Source organism: Mustela erminea, chromosome 1 (assembly GCF_009829155.1).
Source record: "Mustela erminea isolate mMusErm1 chromosome 1, mMusErm1.Pri, whole genome shotgun sequence".
Taxonomy (NCBI): domain Eukaryota; kingdom Metazoa; phylum Chordata; class Mammalia; order Carnivora; family Mustelidae; genus Mustela; species Mustela erminea.
In genome coordinates, this window is record NC_045614.1 from 34,080,428 (window position 1) to 34,099,080 (window position 18,653).

Here is an 18,653-nt window from a genome sequence, read left to right on the forward strand (position 1 = left end):
TCCAACCAAAGCTGCAGGGGTTGTCCCACATTTGAGTAGTTCAAAGACATCCTAAGGCTGGGAACAGCGCAGGATTGAGCCCTTTACAAAGGAAGCCAGTCAGGGGTGAGACTTGTTTAATACAGATGTGTTGTTAAACTACCTAACATCGACTTCAGATGTTCTGAAGTGAGTTTTTCTGGGGCAAAACTGAAAAAAAGAATTAAATATTCCAAGATGGGGGGCAACAGGGTGTCTCAGTGGGTTAGGCCACTGCCTTTGGCTCAGGTCATGATCTCAAGAGTCCTGGGATCAAGTCGCGCATCGGGCTCTCTGCTCACCAGGGAGCCTGCTTCCTCCTCTCTCTCTGCCTGCCTCTCTACCTACTTGTGATCTCTGTCAAATAAATAAATAAAATCTTTTGAAAAAATTAATTAAAAATAAATAAATAAATAAATATTCCAAGATGACCATGACAGTTGGTAGATTGTTTCCATTCAGTCATTCATTCAACAAATGTTGATTAAATACTTATTTTGTCAATCCTAGGCACTGGTTCCACAGAACTAAGTGACACACTTTTTTTCCTTCCTGGAGGGAGCTTGCCTCCGAACTGGATTCTGGAATAAGAAAACAGACCAGGGCCTAGCCAGGCTGACTCAGTAAGAAGAGCCTACACCTCTTAATCTTAGGGGTTGTAATTCAAGCCCTATGCTGGGTATAGAATTTACTTTAAAATTTAAAAAAGAGGGGCGCCTGGGTGGCTCAGTGGGTTAAAGTGGGTTAAAGTCTCTGCCTTCAGCTCAGGTCATGATCCCAGTGTCCTGGGATCAAGCCCCACATCAGGCTCTCTGCTCAGCAGGGAACCTGCTTCCTCCTCTCTCTCTCTGCCTGCCTCTCTGACTACTTGTGATCTCTCTCTGTCAAATAAATAAATAAAACCTTTTTTAAAAAAATTTTAAAAAGAAAAGAGAATTCAAAAGGAAAAGAAAAAAAAACCAGACCAGTTCAATACTGTTTGGTAAGTTCGGTGACCGGCTGCCCAGGATGATCCTAAAGGACATCCTATTTTTTTTTTTTTTTTTTGTCCAAGAGAAGGAGCAGTGGGAGGGGCAGAGGGAGAGGGGGGAGAGAGAATTTTATGCAGACTTCCTGCTGAGCGTGGAGCCCACTAAGGGGTTTGATCCCACAACCCTGACCTCATGATCTGAGCAAAAACCAAGATTTGGAGGCTTAACTGACTGAGCCACCTAGGTGCCCCTGAAGGACGTTTTATAAGGGAGGATTGTAATATATAAACATGGCTTCAGAAATTAAAGGTGCCATTGTTAGAACTTCTTGACTCCTCCCCCTCTAATTTATTTTAATGGTATTTTAAGAGCTGAAAGACAAAGTCCGGCTTTATGATCACATTATGGTACTTGAATGTGTGTTTTATGGAGCCATTCATACGGTTCTCAGATGATTTCAGTCGCCCACAGTGCGAATATATATTTCTGTAAAGCACAACTCTGTCTTGCTACAGAGCTGATCCAGCAAACGCTAGGTGGGGTTTGAGAAGATGACTCAGGATAATGAAGCAATCTGGAGTCTGAGCAACCTTGCTCTTTGAACTGTGCCATCTTTGGAAAATTGTTCCCCAGAAAATCCTGTCCGTAGATGAATGAGGACCCAAAAAATGTATTATTCACTTTCCAAATTAAGCATGTTTCTAGAATTTTAAACTTCTTTTTATGGACTGTTGCCCAGGTGAGGGGAGCCTTAGCCAAACCCAGAGTTTGGCTCTCCCCAGGGAGTCAGTGCCCAAATTTGGAGTCCTTATATCTAGAACATTCCTGGCACTAACTTGCTGAGAAATTCAGCATGCCTGAGTTTGGGTACCCCAAGGATTTTACATGCTGTTGGGAACTGCTGAATTAAGCTAAGTGTTGGAAGACACTGCAGTTTTAATTATTAAGTTAGCCCTCTGCTTTAGCAAAAGCGCAAGTTGGCATACACTTGGGAATGTTTCCCCTCCCAAACTCACAGCATCTGCATTTTTCAGATATTTGACCTTGATCTTGTGACCTTTCCTCTAGAATCCTGAGAGTTCTGGGAACACTCACAGCTGAGTGATGGGAGCCGAAACTGGACAGATAGCAAATCTTTTTTTTTGTTTTCTTTTTTTTTTGTTCCACTGAAATCCTCCTTTACCCTGTTTCACAGTAGACTTAACTTCCCCTTCAGTTATTAGTTTGATTTTAACATACCATCTCAGTCTGACTGTACTTTTTTAATTGACACCACTAAAGCCCAAAACTATTAAAGCTATACGATCCACTTGCTAAGGCAAGCTGACATTTCCTGATGCTATGCTATAGATAGCTGACAGCCTTCTCCAGGCTAGTGTTTTCCAACTTTTCTGAATGCTTTTCAGAGTAATAAATGCATTTTGCTTCACTTCCCAGCACACATACACAAAATACATGTGACTGAAACAAAAGTTTCATGAAACCATATTTCTCCTTTCTGTGTAGGATACACTATGGAAGGGTAATATGGCCCATAGCCAGATCCATTCCTTAACCTTTCCCTGTATCACCAGTGATTTAAGGATGGTATTACATGTTTAAATGACTGAAAAACAAATTAAAAAAAAAATTTATGTTGAGGCATATTTATAAAATGCCTTGACGTCCTCTAAATCTTTGTGTTTATTATCTCATTAAATCTTTAGACTAATTTGTGTTCATCAAAATCATGACCAAAATAGAAATGGTTAATGAAAATAGAAATTGGTTAACAGGTTTTGAATGTGCTGGGTAAATGCTTTAGATGTTGTATTTATTTAAACCTCTCTGCTCTATGAGGCAGGGGGCATTAGCATTCCCATTTTACATATGAAGAAACAGAGGCTTAACCAGACTAGATGACTTGCACAGGATCACAGAACTAGGAAGTTTCAGTTGGAATTTTTTTTTTTTAAAGATTTTGTTTATTTATTTGACAGAGAGAAATCACAAGTAGACGGAGAGGCAGGCAGAGAGAGAGAAAGGGAAGCAGGCTCCCTGCTGAGCAGAGAGCCCGATGCGGGACTCGATCCCAGGACCCTGAGATCATGACCTGAGCTGAAGGCAGCGGCTTAACCCACTGAGCCACCCAGGCGCCCTCAGTTGGAATTTGATTTTTGGTTTCTCTGCTTCTGGATCTGTGATTTTTACTGCTCCGGTGTTGGTAGCTTCTCCTTCTTCTTCTTCTTTTTTTATTTTTTTAAGATTCCAATCACTTATTTGACAGAAAGAGAGAGATAGGGAGAGAGGGAACATAAGCAGGGGGAGTGAGAGAGGTAGAGGCAGGCTTCCCAATGATCAGGAGCCTGACGCAGGGCCCTATCCTAGGATCGCGAGACCATGACTCAGGCCAAAGGCAGACACATAAAGACTGAGCCCCCCAGGCACTCCAGTGTTGGTAGCTTCTTGACCACAACTTGACACATAACTTGCATCCAGTGCATATTTGAAGAACGAATGAATACGTGTGTGAATGGATGAAGGATCCAGGGATAGAAAGAGGGTCTCTTGTGATTCTGACCAACTATGGTAATACAGATAAATCGGGTGATTGCTCTGTGCTTTTAAAAGCAAGCAAACAGGACACCTGGGTGGCTCAGTTGGTTCAGCACCCGACTTCCTCTCAGGTCATGATCTCAGGGTCCTGGGACCAAGCCCCAAGTCAAGCCCTGCATCAGGCTCTGTACTCAGTCGAGTGTCTGCTTGAGGATTCTCTCTCTCTCTCCCTGTGTCCCCCACCCCGCCCCACTTGCACACACACTCTCTCTAAAAATAAAATAAATACATCTTGTTTTTAAAAAGCAAGCAAGCAAACAAAGTAAATGTCTCACTTGTCGAATGCCAAAAAGTATATGTAAATACTTTCAATACCTTTTCTCCTTTGAACCTTATAATGACACTAGGAGGCAGAAGTTATCCCTATTTTGCAGAAGAGACTAAAGTTCAGAGAGGTTAAGTACTCTACCTAAGTACTCTACCAGGACCCGAGCTGAAGGCAGAGACTCAACCTACTGAGCCACACAGGTGCCCCTAACATCATATTTTTAATCACTGTGCCGTGTACCTCCATTTATTAATTTATTTTCAAGTTTATTTATTTATTTATTTATTTACGTAATCTCTACACCCAACATGGGGCTCAAGCTCATAACCCTGAGCTCGAGACACATGCTCCTCCACCTGAGCCCACCAGACACTCCCATTTATTAATTTCTAATGCCACTACAATACTAACCAGCCCATAGTTTCTTAGGCAAAATAAACAATGCATCACAGCCCTCATTCATAACTATAATGGGGGCAGCTGGGTGGCTCAGTTGGTTAAACATCTGCCTTTGGCTCAGGTCATGATCCCAGGATCCTAGGACCAAGCCCCATATTGGGCTCTTTGCTCTGTGGGGAGCCTGCTTCTCCCTGTCCTGCTGCCACTCCCCCTGCTTGTTCTCTCTCTCTCTGTCAAATAAATAAAATATTTTTTTAAATTACTATAATTTTTATACTAACGTATTTCTCTATCAAAAAATTCAAAAGCCAAGGTGGAAGAAGTAGAGGAGGTATAGAGATGTCTTTCAGTCCATTTGATATGAAGACTGTGTTATTAAAATGTTGCATAATCTTAACAAATTTTCTGTAATTCTGCAATGATTCTAAAATTAGCAGTTTGAGGTGCCTGGGGGGCTCAGTAGATTAAGCATCTGACTTCAGCTCAGTTCATGATCTCAGGGTCCTGGGATGGAGCCCTGCATTGGGCTCCCTCCTCAGAGGGGAGTCTGTTTCCCCACCCCACTTCCCCACCCCCACCTCTCTGCCTGCCCCTCTGCCTACTTGTGATCTCTGTCTGTCAAATAAATAAATAAAATCTTAAAAAAAAAAAAAGTGGTGAAGTTTAAAAAAAATAGATAAATAAAATGAACAGCTTATTTATAAGACACTGAAGCACATGAAAAATGTTTAATTTGTCATTAGGGAAATGCAAACCAAAACCACAATGTGATACACCCACCAGGATGGGTAGAATTTTTTTTCAATGGAAAATAACAAATGAAGATATTTAGAAATTAGAACACTCATACGTTGCTTGTAGAAGTATAAATGATGAAGACACTGTGCTATACACTTTAATCGTCCCCCAATAAGTTAAACACAGAGTTACCATTTGACCCAACAATTCCACTCCTCGGTATGTATGGCCTAGAAGAATTGAAAACAAGTGCAGAAACAAAAAGTTGTACATGGATATTCATAGCAGCATTCACAATAGTCAAAGGTGGAAACCACCCAAATGTCCATCAACAGCTGAGTGGATAAAGATAATGTGGTTATCCAGACAATGGAGTAGTATTCAGCTATAAAAAGAAACAAAGTACTGATACATGTTATAACGTGAAGAACCTTGAAAACATGATGTCAAGTGAGAGAAGCTGAATAGAAAAAACAGCATATTCCATAATTCCATTTATACAAAATGTCCAAAATAGACAAATCCATAGAAAAAGGAAGTGAATTAGTGGTTATCAGGAGACAAGGAGCTGAGGGGAGCAGGAAGAGAAGAGCTAAGAATGATTATGGCATTTCCTTTTGGAGAGATGAAAATGTTCTAGACCCAAATTGTGCTGATGGTTGCACAACCCTGTGAATGTACTAAATGCCACTGAATTATATGCTTTAAAAGGGTGAATTTTGTGTTATGCAAATTTTACCTAAATTAAAAAAAAATACTCTGACAGCATTTTAAAATCCTGATATACTAAAATTATATAGAATGTGCTGGAGTATACAATGTAATGTTTGAAGCAAAAAAATTAAATGTTCCATGAAAACCAGTGTTCAGCACGCATCTTGCTGCAGAGCATGAACTTTCACAGCTGACAACTCCAGAACCAAGGCCTTGTGCTGTCACGTACAGTGACGTATCCTTAGGCAAGTTTTTTTTTTCTTTCAAAGATTCCATTTATTCACTTGACAGAGAGAGAGAGATCACAAGCAGGCAGAGAGGCAGACAGAGGGAGAGGGGGAAGCAGGCTCCCCACTGAGCAGAGAGCCCAACTCGGGGCTCGATCCCAGGACCCCGAGACCATGACCTGAGGTGAAGGCAGAAGCTTAACCCATTTTGCCACCCAGGTGCCCCCTTAGGCAAGTTTTGTACCCTTTCTAAGATTCACGGTCCTCATTCATAACCTGTGTATGATTGCTGTTAGCTATGGAGAAATGCTTCTTCAATAAGTTGTCACTGAGGGGTGCCTGGGTGGCTCAGTGGGTTAAGCCTCTGCCTTTGGCTCAGGTCATGATCCCAGGGCCTGGGATCGAGTCCCGCATCGGGCTCTCTGCTTGGTGGGGAGCCTGCTTCCTCCTCTCTCTCTCTGCCTGTCTCTCTGCCTACTTGTGATCTCTCTCTGTCAAATAAATAAATAATTAAAAAAAAATAAGTTGTCACTGAGCCTAAGAATCATGATTATTGATGATGAATATATACTTCCTTCTCTTTTTCCTTTTTATCTGTACTGAGTGTTGCTGACCTACCCAGGGATCATTACATTAAAAGCAAATGATCTGGTTTGGGGGAGATAGCAATCACATTTTTACATCCATATGTGGCTTTCTACATCCTAGGATACATATCCCGTGAACAGGCCTTAAAAGTAGTTTCCAAAGGAGAATAGCAATCCACTAGAACTATTACGCAGGGTTATGGTGAAATTCAGGCTAAATTGCTGTTACTAAAATTTCTAGGATGTTATTAAGCAAGAATAATCATGTAATCTAGGAGTTGATAGAACAGACTTTATTAAGAAGAAAGAGAGGTCCTTCTCCTTCCCTGCCCCTTGAGGATAACTAAGCTGTCACTGTGAATATCAAGACCGCTGTTTCTTCTTCTATTTGCATATGGCATCCTCCCAGGTAATTTATGGAGCAAATCCTGACGCAGCTCCTGAAGAAAGCCTATGGCTTCTTAGTGTCATCAGTAACAGAAAGGCCAAAACATTGAAGGGGGCAGAGGGAATTCGTCTCCCAAAAGGTTCCAACACAGGACCCTCTGCCCTACACCATACATCATTCTTCCACCCACTCAGCCTTGTAAGGAAGGCAAGGACTCTTCTAGAACCCTGCCCCCTAGCCTCGGCTCCTTTTCCTCTCCAGCTCTCCGGGGAGTTGAGGAATGCTGGAAAGAGCTGCAGGGTTTGGCTTTCAGTTGGTCAACCCCGACGCTGATTTCTCTATGGGACATTTTCGATCTCCGTTCTTGGCGTGGAACTGTAGCACGAGGGAAGCTGCCAGCTGAGTGAGTATTCGTCCAAGGTTGCGAGGAGGGGAGTGGGCGGGGAGGGAGTCACACAGATATCCGAGGCGGGAAGAATTGAACAGAGTTCCCATCCCTGCTCATACATTCTGGCCTTACTGACAACTGAAATGAAGTTTGACTTATTGCCCTCCTGGATTAAAGCCATCGCAATAGCAGAGACCCTTTTCCTAGTCTGTGTTCCTTATTTGACTTTTCCAGCTAGAGGAAATGTCCTGTATTTGTGTCAATGGCATCTGTACTTCTTGACTCCAGCATTCGTTCCTTCCCAAGTATTGACCGAGTGCCTACTGTGTACCAACAATTTGCTAAGCACTGGGGACTGATTTAGCCTTTCATTCAAGAAATACCGATTGAGCCCCTAATACATGTCAGGCATTTGAGCTACTGGGGGAAACATAGGCAAGTAAATGGACAAAGACTCCACATTCTCACGGAGCTTACATTGCAGTAGAGTGATGCAAAAATGAGAATGTCGTCTCTGGATAGCAGAGGTGCTATGCAATGGGGGGAAAGGCAAACTGTGAGGCCCCCATTGGGCTCTTACGTGTGAGGGTATCGGGAAGACTCTTGGTTACATTCCTATTTGAGCAGAAACTTGACAGAAGTGAGAGAGTGGACTGAAAGGATGTCCCAGAGACAGTGTTCTGGGCACAGGGAACAACAGGGGCAAAGCCCCAAGGTGGGCGTGTATTTGGGTTGGCAGGAAAATACAGAGGTGAAAACAGCAGACGGTGCTTTTACCTTCTTGGAATGTAGAGCTTCGTGGTTTGGGGAGACGGTTAGGAGCAAATCTCCCCAATAGATGTGTAAATCAGAAGGGACTTTTGTTCCAAGAGAAATACACAGATGGGGCCTGAAGATCCTGTGAAGACACCTGGTCAAATCTGAGGGAAGGATTCCTTCAGGGAATGTGGTTTAAACCGAAATCCAAAGAACAAGGGAACTTTAACTGGGTGGAGGGTCCGAGACTCTGCCATATTAAGGAGGGTATTTCCTGAACAAGGAACAGGGTGTGTTCAAAGGGGACAGGGCCAGTTCAAAGAAATCTAAGATCCAGGGGTCTGCCTTGCAGAGCATGGAGAGGAAAGCAACCTGAGTAAGCTGAAAGAAACAAGCAGGGGTCTCTATAGTTTGTAATTGTAAATTGTTAAGTTTGCGATTAAACTGTAAATGTAAATTGTAAATGTAAAAAACAAAAACAAAAACAAAAAACAAAAAAACCGAGCCTCTACAGTTTGTAATTATTTGACTTTTGTAGTAACTACACTTACTGTCTTCCCTGCTGGAGCAAGTTCCAGGGGGGCTGGGACCCCATTGTACACTACTGGGTTCCCAGTTCAGGCCCAAGATGCGGCCCACGGCAAGGACACGGTTTGTACTTACCGACTGGCCGGCTGGCTTGCTGACCTCTCCCGCCATCTAACCACAAAGCAGCCTCAAGACCGAAACTACAACCCACATTTCGGGCATAGCTGGCTCTGCCAGATTCAGGGTTTAGAAAAGGCCAGGCAGACTCGTCGGTATTCAGACCTTAGATAAAACTGGACCGTAACATTGGACAACTCCTCCCATTGAGAAGCAGAATCCAAATGGCACTTTTCTACGTTAACCACACTGAGACGGGTTTCTCATCTCTACCTGGCCATCATGCTCATTTGGGATGGGCGCTCATATGCACCGTATTAAAGAGTATGACTGTCAGATATGAAAACAATCTTGTTCTTTTATTTCAAGGACACCCGTGCTATTTATTACTTAAGATACCTGAAGCCCACCCAGTGGCCCGATGGCCAAGACCTCTCCACTGGGAGGGAATGAAACGTGTAACCACCCTGGGACAAAGTGCAGAGAGCCAAGTCCTCGTTGTGTTAAGCCTGAAGATTCACCTTCTGGAGACCGTACCTCATACTTGTCTCCTCCGCCTCCACTCCCCCCTCCTCCTTCCCAGCAGCCCTCAACCTCCACTGGAAGATAGCTATGGTTGTGGGGCAGTGAACGCCATCCTCCCCAGCACAGGTACAGGGAACGCAGGTGCAGCCAATAGGCCACTCAGTTCACCGGCCACGGTCACTGGTGCAGAGCTGCACACGTGACCCCAGGCCTTGCACGTGGAACGCTGGGACGGACACTCCCTGCGTCCTGCGCTGTGTGGTGGCATTGCAGATACGGGGCCTGGAGCGACAGCGACCATTTCTACCATCCATCTGTCATGCCCCCTGGGGCCGGTGCTAATTCAGAGGAGGCCGGAGTTGAGAGAATTGAAAGGAAAGAGCAGTGGAGCCCCACAACAGTGTGGACCTCACACTCAGATCGTACCTGAATTCCGCCCTGTTTTTGGACTCTTTCGGTAAGTCAGTTCATACATCCTGTTTATTGTTTAAACGGAGGCTTCGGTAACCGGTGGCTATTATTATTGTCATAGATAATAAGGGTGATGAAAATCCGGAAACAATGTTCTGTCCTCATGTAGGAAATCAGAATATGGTGGAACTTCTGCAAGCTCCATCTTCTCTGAATCTTTTTAAGTGAAATCTGCCAAGAGTTAATGCCTTAAATATGTTTATGAAATTTTGAACAAGTCAAAATGTGTGTGTTTTCTTTAAAAATACCAACAGTAGGGTGTCCCGGTGGCTCAGTCAGTTAAGCATCTGCCTTTGTCTCAGGTCATTGTCTCGGGGTTCTGGGATCGAGCCCCATGTCAGGCTCCCAGCTCAGTGGGGACTCTGCTTCTCCCTCTCCCTCAACTCCCTCCTGCTCCCGCCCCCAAACCTCCAGGTTCTCCCTTTCTCCCTCCCACAAATAAATAAATAAAATCTTCACCAAAAATGCCAACAGTATGAAGGGTATACAGCGAAAGAGGTGTCTCGGCCCCCTCTCTTCAGCTCCCCTCCTCAAAGGAAACATTTTAACTACACATTTCAACTTACTTGTGTATACTTCCTAAGAGATTCTTTACATAGAGCCCTCTTTTTGTTTAAAAAATGGTGTTATGTGCTGTCATCCTTTTGCTTAGAAATATGTAGCAGAGTTTATGCCATATCAGAAACTGTTTCAGCTGCTTAAGGATGGCAACATGGCAAAGACTTCTTTGTTCTTCATTGTTATCTGCAAACAGGGGGAGTAATTAAGCTTGTTGAATCAGTGGCGTGAAGCAACAGTAGCAAACACCTTCACAGGCTTCTGAGGAAATTCATTTAAAATTACTGAACAGCTCCAAACTATCCCATTTTTGGTCTTGTAATATTTTAAAAGAAGATTTTATTTATTTATTTGACAGAGAGAGGGAGAGATCACAAGCAGTCAGAGAGGCAGGCAGAGGGAGAGGGGGAAGCAGGCTCCCCGATGAGCAGAGAGCCGGATGCGGGGCTCCATCTAAGGACCCTGAGATCATGACCTGACCCGCAGGCAGAGGCTTTAACCCACTGAGCCACTCAGGCGCCCTGGTCTTGTAATTTGTTAAGGCAAACCTTTTTTTTTTTTTTTTTTTAAGATTTTATTTATTTAGGAGAGAGAGGGGGAACATGAGCAGGGGGAGTAGCAGAGGGAGAAGCAGACTTCCCGCTGAGCAGGTTGCCCAAATCGAGGCTCCATCCCAGCACTTCAGGATCGTGACCTGACCTGAGCCTAAATCTCAACCAACTGAGCCACCGGTCATCCTAATCTAAGTTCCTATAGAGACTTATTTATGTCGTTGTAACCTTTAGCTCTCTTACACAAAGCGGCAACAAGTGTTGTTACGTATGCTACTTTGTTTGCAAGCTGTAAAGAATGTCTTAAACAACAATCTATATAAATAGAGGCTGTTGAACCATAAGTTTTAAATTTGGGACCCTGAGCAAAAGAATTCAAAATCTGGTTTTTGTTGGCTTCTTCTTCTTCTTTTTCCTCTTTTTTTTTTTTTTTTTTAACATTTAACCCTTTTTGTTCCCTACAAATAGATAAACTCATTTTTCTCATTCATTGGCCCACCCCACTCATTTATTCAACAAATATTTATTAAGCACGCACTATTAGCCAGAGAATGTTTTGGGTTCTTATCTCAAAGCCCTCACAGCTAACATGATATGTTTATTTGAGAAGCAGGTGGAAAGTCCAATGAATATACAGTCCTCTGTGGTTATTCGGGCATAATAATATATAAGGGATTTTGGTTGTAATAGCTTCACACTTACTTCAGTAAAAACCAACTCAGGCTTAGATCTGTATCAGAAGGGGTCTTTTCTGTGGTAGCTAATTCAATATTTCTAAGTGAAAAAAGCAAGGAATCAACAGGGCCTTTTTTTTCTTTCTTTTTTTATAATTTAAATTCAATTAATTAACATATAATGTATTATTTATTTCAGGGGTACAGATCTGTGATTCATCAGTGTTATACTATACCCAGTGCTCATTATAACACATACCCTCCCCAATGTCTGTCACCCAGTTACTCCATACGCCCGCCCCATCCCAGCAACCCTCAGTTTGTTTCTTATGATTAAGAGTCTCTTATGGTTTGTCTCCCTCCCTGGTGCCTTTCTAAAGAGAGCCTTCCACATAATCCCTTAATTGCAAGAGACAGCTCCTGGCCATTCATTCAATATGAATGCCCTTTCAGCTTCCCCAGCCCTAGCTTTCCCACCAAGGCTGATTGGATCAGGAGGAGGCATAGGACTAAAAGGCAGTTGGCTGCTGGCCTAGGAGTTGGCCTGACTCTAGAGCTTTGTCTAATAGGAATGCTGGTAACCACATTACACCAATCAGATTCTCTCTTTGGGTTGAGCTACAGAGAAAACAGAATAAATGTTTAACTATGAAAGCAAAATCCAGAAGACACTAGAGCTGAGTCATGTAACTGCTGGGGTCCTGTACTCAAGGTTTTCAAACTCAGTGAGCTAACAAGGCCAAGTATCTACCTTAGTTGTAGGGCAGGAGTTCTCAGACTTGTGCAGGCAGTCCTTGCTTCTGGACTCTTGCATTAAGTAAGCCTGTATGTTCTGTTTATTGCTTTAACTGAAACTTCTGTTATTGGTAGCCAAATCATCCTATGTGGTGAGGTTGATGGAAATTCAGAAACAGTTTTCTGTCCTTCCCTGGAGGCCTGTTAAAACACAGATGATTGTTCCACCACCAGAATCTCTCATTGACTGGATCTAGGTAGGGGTTGGTACCAATAATTTACATTTCCGACAAATTGCTAGTTGGTTCTAATGCTGGTGATCTGAGGACCACACTTTGAGAATCGCTGCTCTAGAGAAATCTCCCATCTATTCAAGTCTCTGTGAAGTATAAGGGTTCTGTTCTTACCGTTAGACCAGAACATTCCATTTTCTGGATCCCTGTGATATCACTGTACAACAAGGCTGACATTCCTGATTGCCTTATTTTTCTGCAGGTCCTTATGACATTGCCAAGTTATTTGAGCTGATATGAGTGAATCTTTACTACAATATGAGCCTAACAACTAGAATATAGTCACAGTTATCATTTATTGAGCCCTTTCTCAGTTCAGGTAGAAATCATTCAATAAATGATAACAAGATGTTCTCTCAGGAATTGCAATGAGTCTTATAAATACTTTTCCCCTAAATTCATTACAGCAATATTATTTATTTTGTATTTTTCTTTTTAAAAATGTTTAATTTCCTCTTGATTCTTACCATCAAGCATAAAAGAAGCAATTTTGTCTCAGCATTTGCAATTTTCTCTACAAGTGGAATGTTCTGTTCCATCATATCCTCAAAAATATTAAAACTCTGAGAAAATAAGAAGCATTGTTAACAAAATGAGACTGAATTCTTCATGTGACCTAGATACACTGTTTCTGACCAACTAGTATGTTATTAAGATATCTTACCTAGGAGGAAATCTGAGATCACATTTGTTACAAACAGAAGTAAGAAAATCTACTAGGGGTTAGTTTATATCAGACCTCATCCTTAGAATCTCAGGTCTCATTCTTCACTTTCTTTTTACGTCTTTTGTCATCTTTAAAAGGGACTATTTACTTTATGATTAGTTCTTGTGTTTGCGCTCCACTGGACTCTGAGCTTGGTGAGATCAGCAAGCGGGTCCATTTGTCTGTCAGTTTTTTCTTGGTGCCTAAAACACATGACAAGTGTGCAGTAAATACTGGCGGAAGTTATGGACTCGGTGTTTGTGTTCCCTCAGAATTCTAACCCCAACGTGATGGAATTCAAAGGTGGAAACTTTGGGAGGTAAATAGGTCATGGGGTAGAGTCCCCATGAATGGAATTAGTGCCCGTGTATAAAGAGGCCAGATTGCTGCCTTGACAACTTTCCACCCTGTGAAGATACAATGGGAAGAAGGCAGTCTATAGCCCAAAAGGGGGCACTCTTCAGAACCTGACCATGCTGGCACAGGTGCCAGCTTGCAAGATTGTGAGAAATAAATTTCAGTTATTTATAAGGCATGCAATTTATGGTACGTTGTTTCAGCAGCCCAAGCAAGGCTAAGACTGGAGTTGAATTCGTCAAGCCATGTATCTATCATTAAAACGTACTAAGGCAAGAGTAGTTTATATAATAAAATTTAACTAAAATAAAAACACGAGCATAATTAAAGTAAAACAATAAATTGAAAATACAAAAGCTCATTTAATAATCCAGTGGGAAGGAAGGAGAATCGACATGGCTAGGAATTTCTTTATTCATTCTGCTGATGGGAGGAGTTCTGCCTGTGGCCAAGGGCAAATCATTTCGTTTGTTTCCATGGGTGAAGTAAAGCAACCACCTTCACAGACTTCTCAGGAAACAATTCATCTGAAATGATTGTGTTCTACATACTGTAAAATAAATGTAGGGAGCCCATGATAAAAATGACAGTCTGATACACCAAAATGGTTCCTTTCATCTCAAGACCTTGAGGCATTTTGCAAATGATAATTATCTCTTACATCATCCCCTCTGAGGTAAGAATTATTTTCCTCATTTATAACTGAGCCGACATAAAATTATTCCTCCCAGAGTCCCAGGTTAAGACGGCTTTCGAGTCCCTCACCTCCTGAGATACGTGTAAGCTAGCACATAAATCACATTGTTAGAGAAAACTTTAAGTCAGGGCAAAGTTAATGTTTGAGCTATCAAGAAACTAAGCTCATTAGGGATTTCAGATTTCAAGTAAGAATTCCCCAATGATGAGTGAAAATGGGAATGGACTGGCAGAATTTCAAGACAAAAGTCATTTCAGTTCTACTTCATATTTTAATGACATTTTCAATATTTGGATGGCCTAAGAGATGAATTGACTTCAGAACACATTCTGAAACTTAGGTGACCTGGAGCCAAAATAAAGAATATCTGACCAAGTGCATATTCTCAAAGGAATGATAATAAAATCCTAGACTGGGAGAATGTTCCATTTTATTGCCCAAATCCATAGAAATTCGCCATGGCAGATCAAACTTTTAATATCTGGTCACAACAGGACATCATCCTTAATGATACCCAGCTGCTGAGGGCATGTGTTTGGAATTTTCATCCTTACCTTTGTGCTGTGACAGATCCTGCATTTAGAGTTACAAAATTTTAAACTTTATTTACAAAGAATTACAAGTATCAAGAAGAAGTCATAAGGATATACAAAATACCCCATATATCCCTTACCTAGATTCACCAATCACTAATGTTTTGCCCATTTACTTGTCATTTCATATATAAAGTTTTCTCCCTAACCATTTACAATTAAGCTGCATTCATCATGTTTCCTTATTCTCAAATTCTTCGGTGTGTATTTCCTAGGAACTAGGACATTCTTGTGCAAAGCCACACTACCATTACCAACTTCAGGTAATTACACATTGATCAATATTTTTATTTAATCCACTGTCCATATTCCAATTTTGTTGACCCATCTGATATAAGGACCTTTTTGCATTTTTTCCCCCATGACAGCTTTCAGACAAAAATGGCATATTGCATTTTGTTATTATGTCTCCTTTAATTTCAGTCAGTTCTTCGGCCTTTCTTATCTTGCATGACATTGACATTCTTGAAGAACACAAGTCCATTTTTAAATAGATTGCACAGAAAAAATTTTTGAGAAATGTAGCTTTTGTGGTTCCCCTATCTTCTTTTTTCACTCCTCTCCACACGTTAGGATACCAAAAACTCATTAATTTAAATTCTGCTAAGTTGAAATTTATGAAATTTTTTGGCATATTCTCTGTCTGCTGAATGTGCTAAGCAAATTTTTAAAACGCTAAACTGTCTTAAGGGTGCCCATTTATCTTGCTTAAGGAAATCAGTAGTATCTTGCTTAGGCACTATTTACAAACAAGGGCTGTGTTCATTGTAAGTAGAGTATACTATTATTTAGTTACCAAATTTAGGGGTCAAATGTAGGGGACTGTGTTTCTGTTTACTGGTTGCTGTCCCCACACAACCATGATTCAACCACAGACAAGATGACTGATGCTGATAGAGAAGGAATTAGCCCACAGTCACACAGCTAGTGAGTTTTCCTCTCTCTGTAAGTTCCACCTTGGCTAGGCTACTGTGTGCCAGACTGGTTTGCGTGGTGTGAATCCTTACAGTGCTGGATTTCTTGTAGGCAGATTAAATGTGCTCAGACACAGGCGAAGCAACTTCACTAAAAAAATTTTTTTAAGAATTAAAAAATGCTGGGGCGCCTGGGTGGTTCGGTGGGTTAAAGCCTCTGCCTTCGGCTCAGGTCATGGTCCCGGGGTCCTGGGATCGAGCCCTGAATCAGGCTCTCTGCTCAGCAGGGAGCCTGCTTCCCCCTCTCTCTCTGCCTGCCTCTCTGCCTACTTGTGATCTATCTGTCAAATAAATAAATAAAATCTTTAAAAATAAATAAATAAAAAAAAAATTAAAAATGCTATTTTGAGGAAATCAACAATGTAATATTTGTGGGAAAGGTAGAGCTGTGGTCTTCTTTTCACTCATCTTAAAGTTGTTTTTATTTTGCAATACTAGGTGGGTTTTGGAAGTAGCCATCATAATCTTGCCAATCCTCAGAGTCTCTTAAAGTTCTAAATCCAGCCCTGCATCCTTTAAAAGTAATAACACATCATTTTACTTAAAAAGATTCTTTTTATTATTTTAGAGAAAGCTTCCCTCACACTGAGTTAATAAACTTTTCCCTCAAAATACAGTTGGGAGAGACTTTGCTTTAGAATTACCTAAGTCAGAGCGCATACTGAACAATTAGAACAGCTCCAGAGATAAAAGGAATTGTCTGATAGAAAACATACACATTTCTATTGAGAAAGTTAAAATGGAGATTGCAGGATAATATCCCTTTCTGTTTGTTATTGTTTTTCTTTGGTCAGCTAAGGATTAAATTCTTTCTTCATATTCGAATAAAGTACCCATTTGAATATTGAATAAACCACTCTACTAATGGTTGACTTTTATTTTTATATTTTTTAAGATTTTATTTATTTATTTGACAAAGAGAGAGAGAGACCACAGTAGTCAGAGGCAGAGAGAGAGAGAGAAACAGGCTCCCCACTGAGCGGAGAGCGTGATTGGGGGGTCGATCCCAGAACCCTGAGATCATGACCTGAGCTGAAGGTAGGGTCTTAGCTCACTGAGCCACCCGTGTGCCCCTATTTTTATTTTTATTTTAAATTTTATTTATTTATTTGACAGAGAGAGAGAGCACAAGTAGGCAGAGTAGCAGGCAGAGGCAGAGGGAGAAGCAGGCTCCCGCTGAGCAGGGAGCCAGATGTGGGGGTCAATCCCAGAACCCTGGGATCATAACCTGAGCCGAAGGCAGCTGCTTAACCAACTGAGCCACCCAGGCATCCCAAACATTCCTTTTATATTCGTGATTTAAGTATACATAAATATGATTGGTTTCATTTAAGTTATATGCATTTTCTCCTAATTGCCCAGGCCTCAAAAATTATGGGAAATAAAAGAAAACATAAACCTTCTTTTGTACTTTATTTGAACAGATGAGTGAGTGCAGTGTAATAAACATGTGTGTGTTCACAATAACTGGCATGAGATTGTCCTCAGTGGGGGGTTGGTGGACAGACCAAGTGGCAATATAAGTACCCCTAATAATTACAGAGCAGTTGTGATTTGTAGGCACAAAGGAAAGCAGTTCACTTTCACTGAATCCTCACCTAAAACCTCAGAGGCAGTGACCATTTTGATCAACTTTTTAAAAATATATATATTTATTTATTTATTTATGAAAGCTATTTGCCCAATGTTGGGCTTAAACTTATGACCCTGAGATCAAGAGTCACATGCTCTACCAACTAAGCCAACCAGGTTTTCCTGTTGATGGTCTCCTCTGTTGAGCAGAAGTTTTTCTGTATGGGGCGCCTGGGTGGCTCAGTGGGTTAAGCCTCCGCCTTCGGCTCAGGTCATGATCTCAGGGTCCTGGGATTGAGCCCGTATCACACTCTCTACTCAATAGGGGCCCTGCTTCTCTCTTTCCACCTACTTGTGATCTCTATCTCTGACAAATAAATAAATAAAATCTTTAAAAATATTGGGTTTTTTTGTACGATGTAGTACACTTACTTATTTTTGCTTTTGTTGTCAGATTGAAAAAATTCATTTCCAAGGCTTATGTCAAGGAGATTACTGACTATGTTTTCTTTTAGGAGTTTTATCGTTTCAGGTCTCATTCAAGTCTTCAACCCATTTTGAGTTAATTTTGTGTATAGTATAAGATAGGGGTCCAGTTTCACTCTTTGGCAAAGGCTACCCAGTTTTCCCAATATCATTCATTGAAAAGACTGTCCTTTCCCTGTATATGATCTTGGATCCATTATAAATTACTTGAGCATATATGCATGTGTTTATTTCTTTATTGTGATCCATTAATCTATGTGTCTGTTTTTATGCCAAAAAAATATTCTTCTAATTACTGTAGCTTTATAATATTGTTTGAAATCAGGAAGAATGATGTTTTCAGTTTTGTTCTTCTTTCTTAAGATTCCTTTGGCTATTTGTGGTCTTTTGTGGTTCCATAGAAATTTTAGGATTATTTATTCTATTTCTTTGACAAATGTCATTGGAATTTTGATAGGGATTGCATTGTATCTATCAACTACTTTGGGTCGTATGGAGATTTTAACAACATTCTTTCAATCCATGAACACAGAATATATTTCCATTAATTTGTGTCTTCTTTAATTTCTTTCATGAATGTCTTATACTTTTTAATATATACATCTTTCACCTCCTTGGTTAAATTTATTCCTATTCCTATTTCTGATGCAATTTTATTTATTATTTATGTATTTATTTATTTTTAAAAATTTTTCTCTATTTGAGAGAGCACATGCACGAGCAGGGTAGGGGCAGAAGGAGAGGGAGAAGCGGACTCTCCCCTGAGC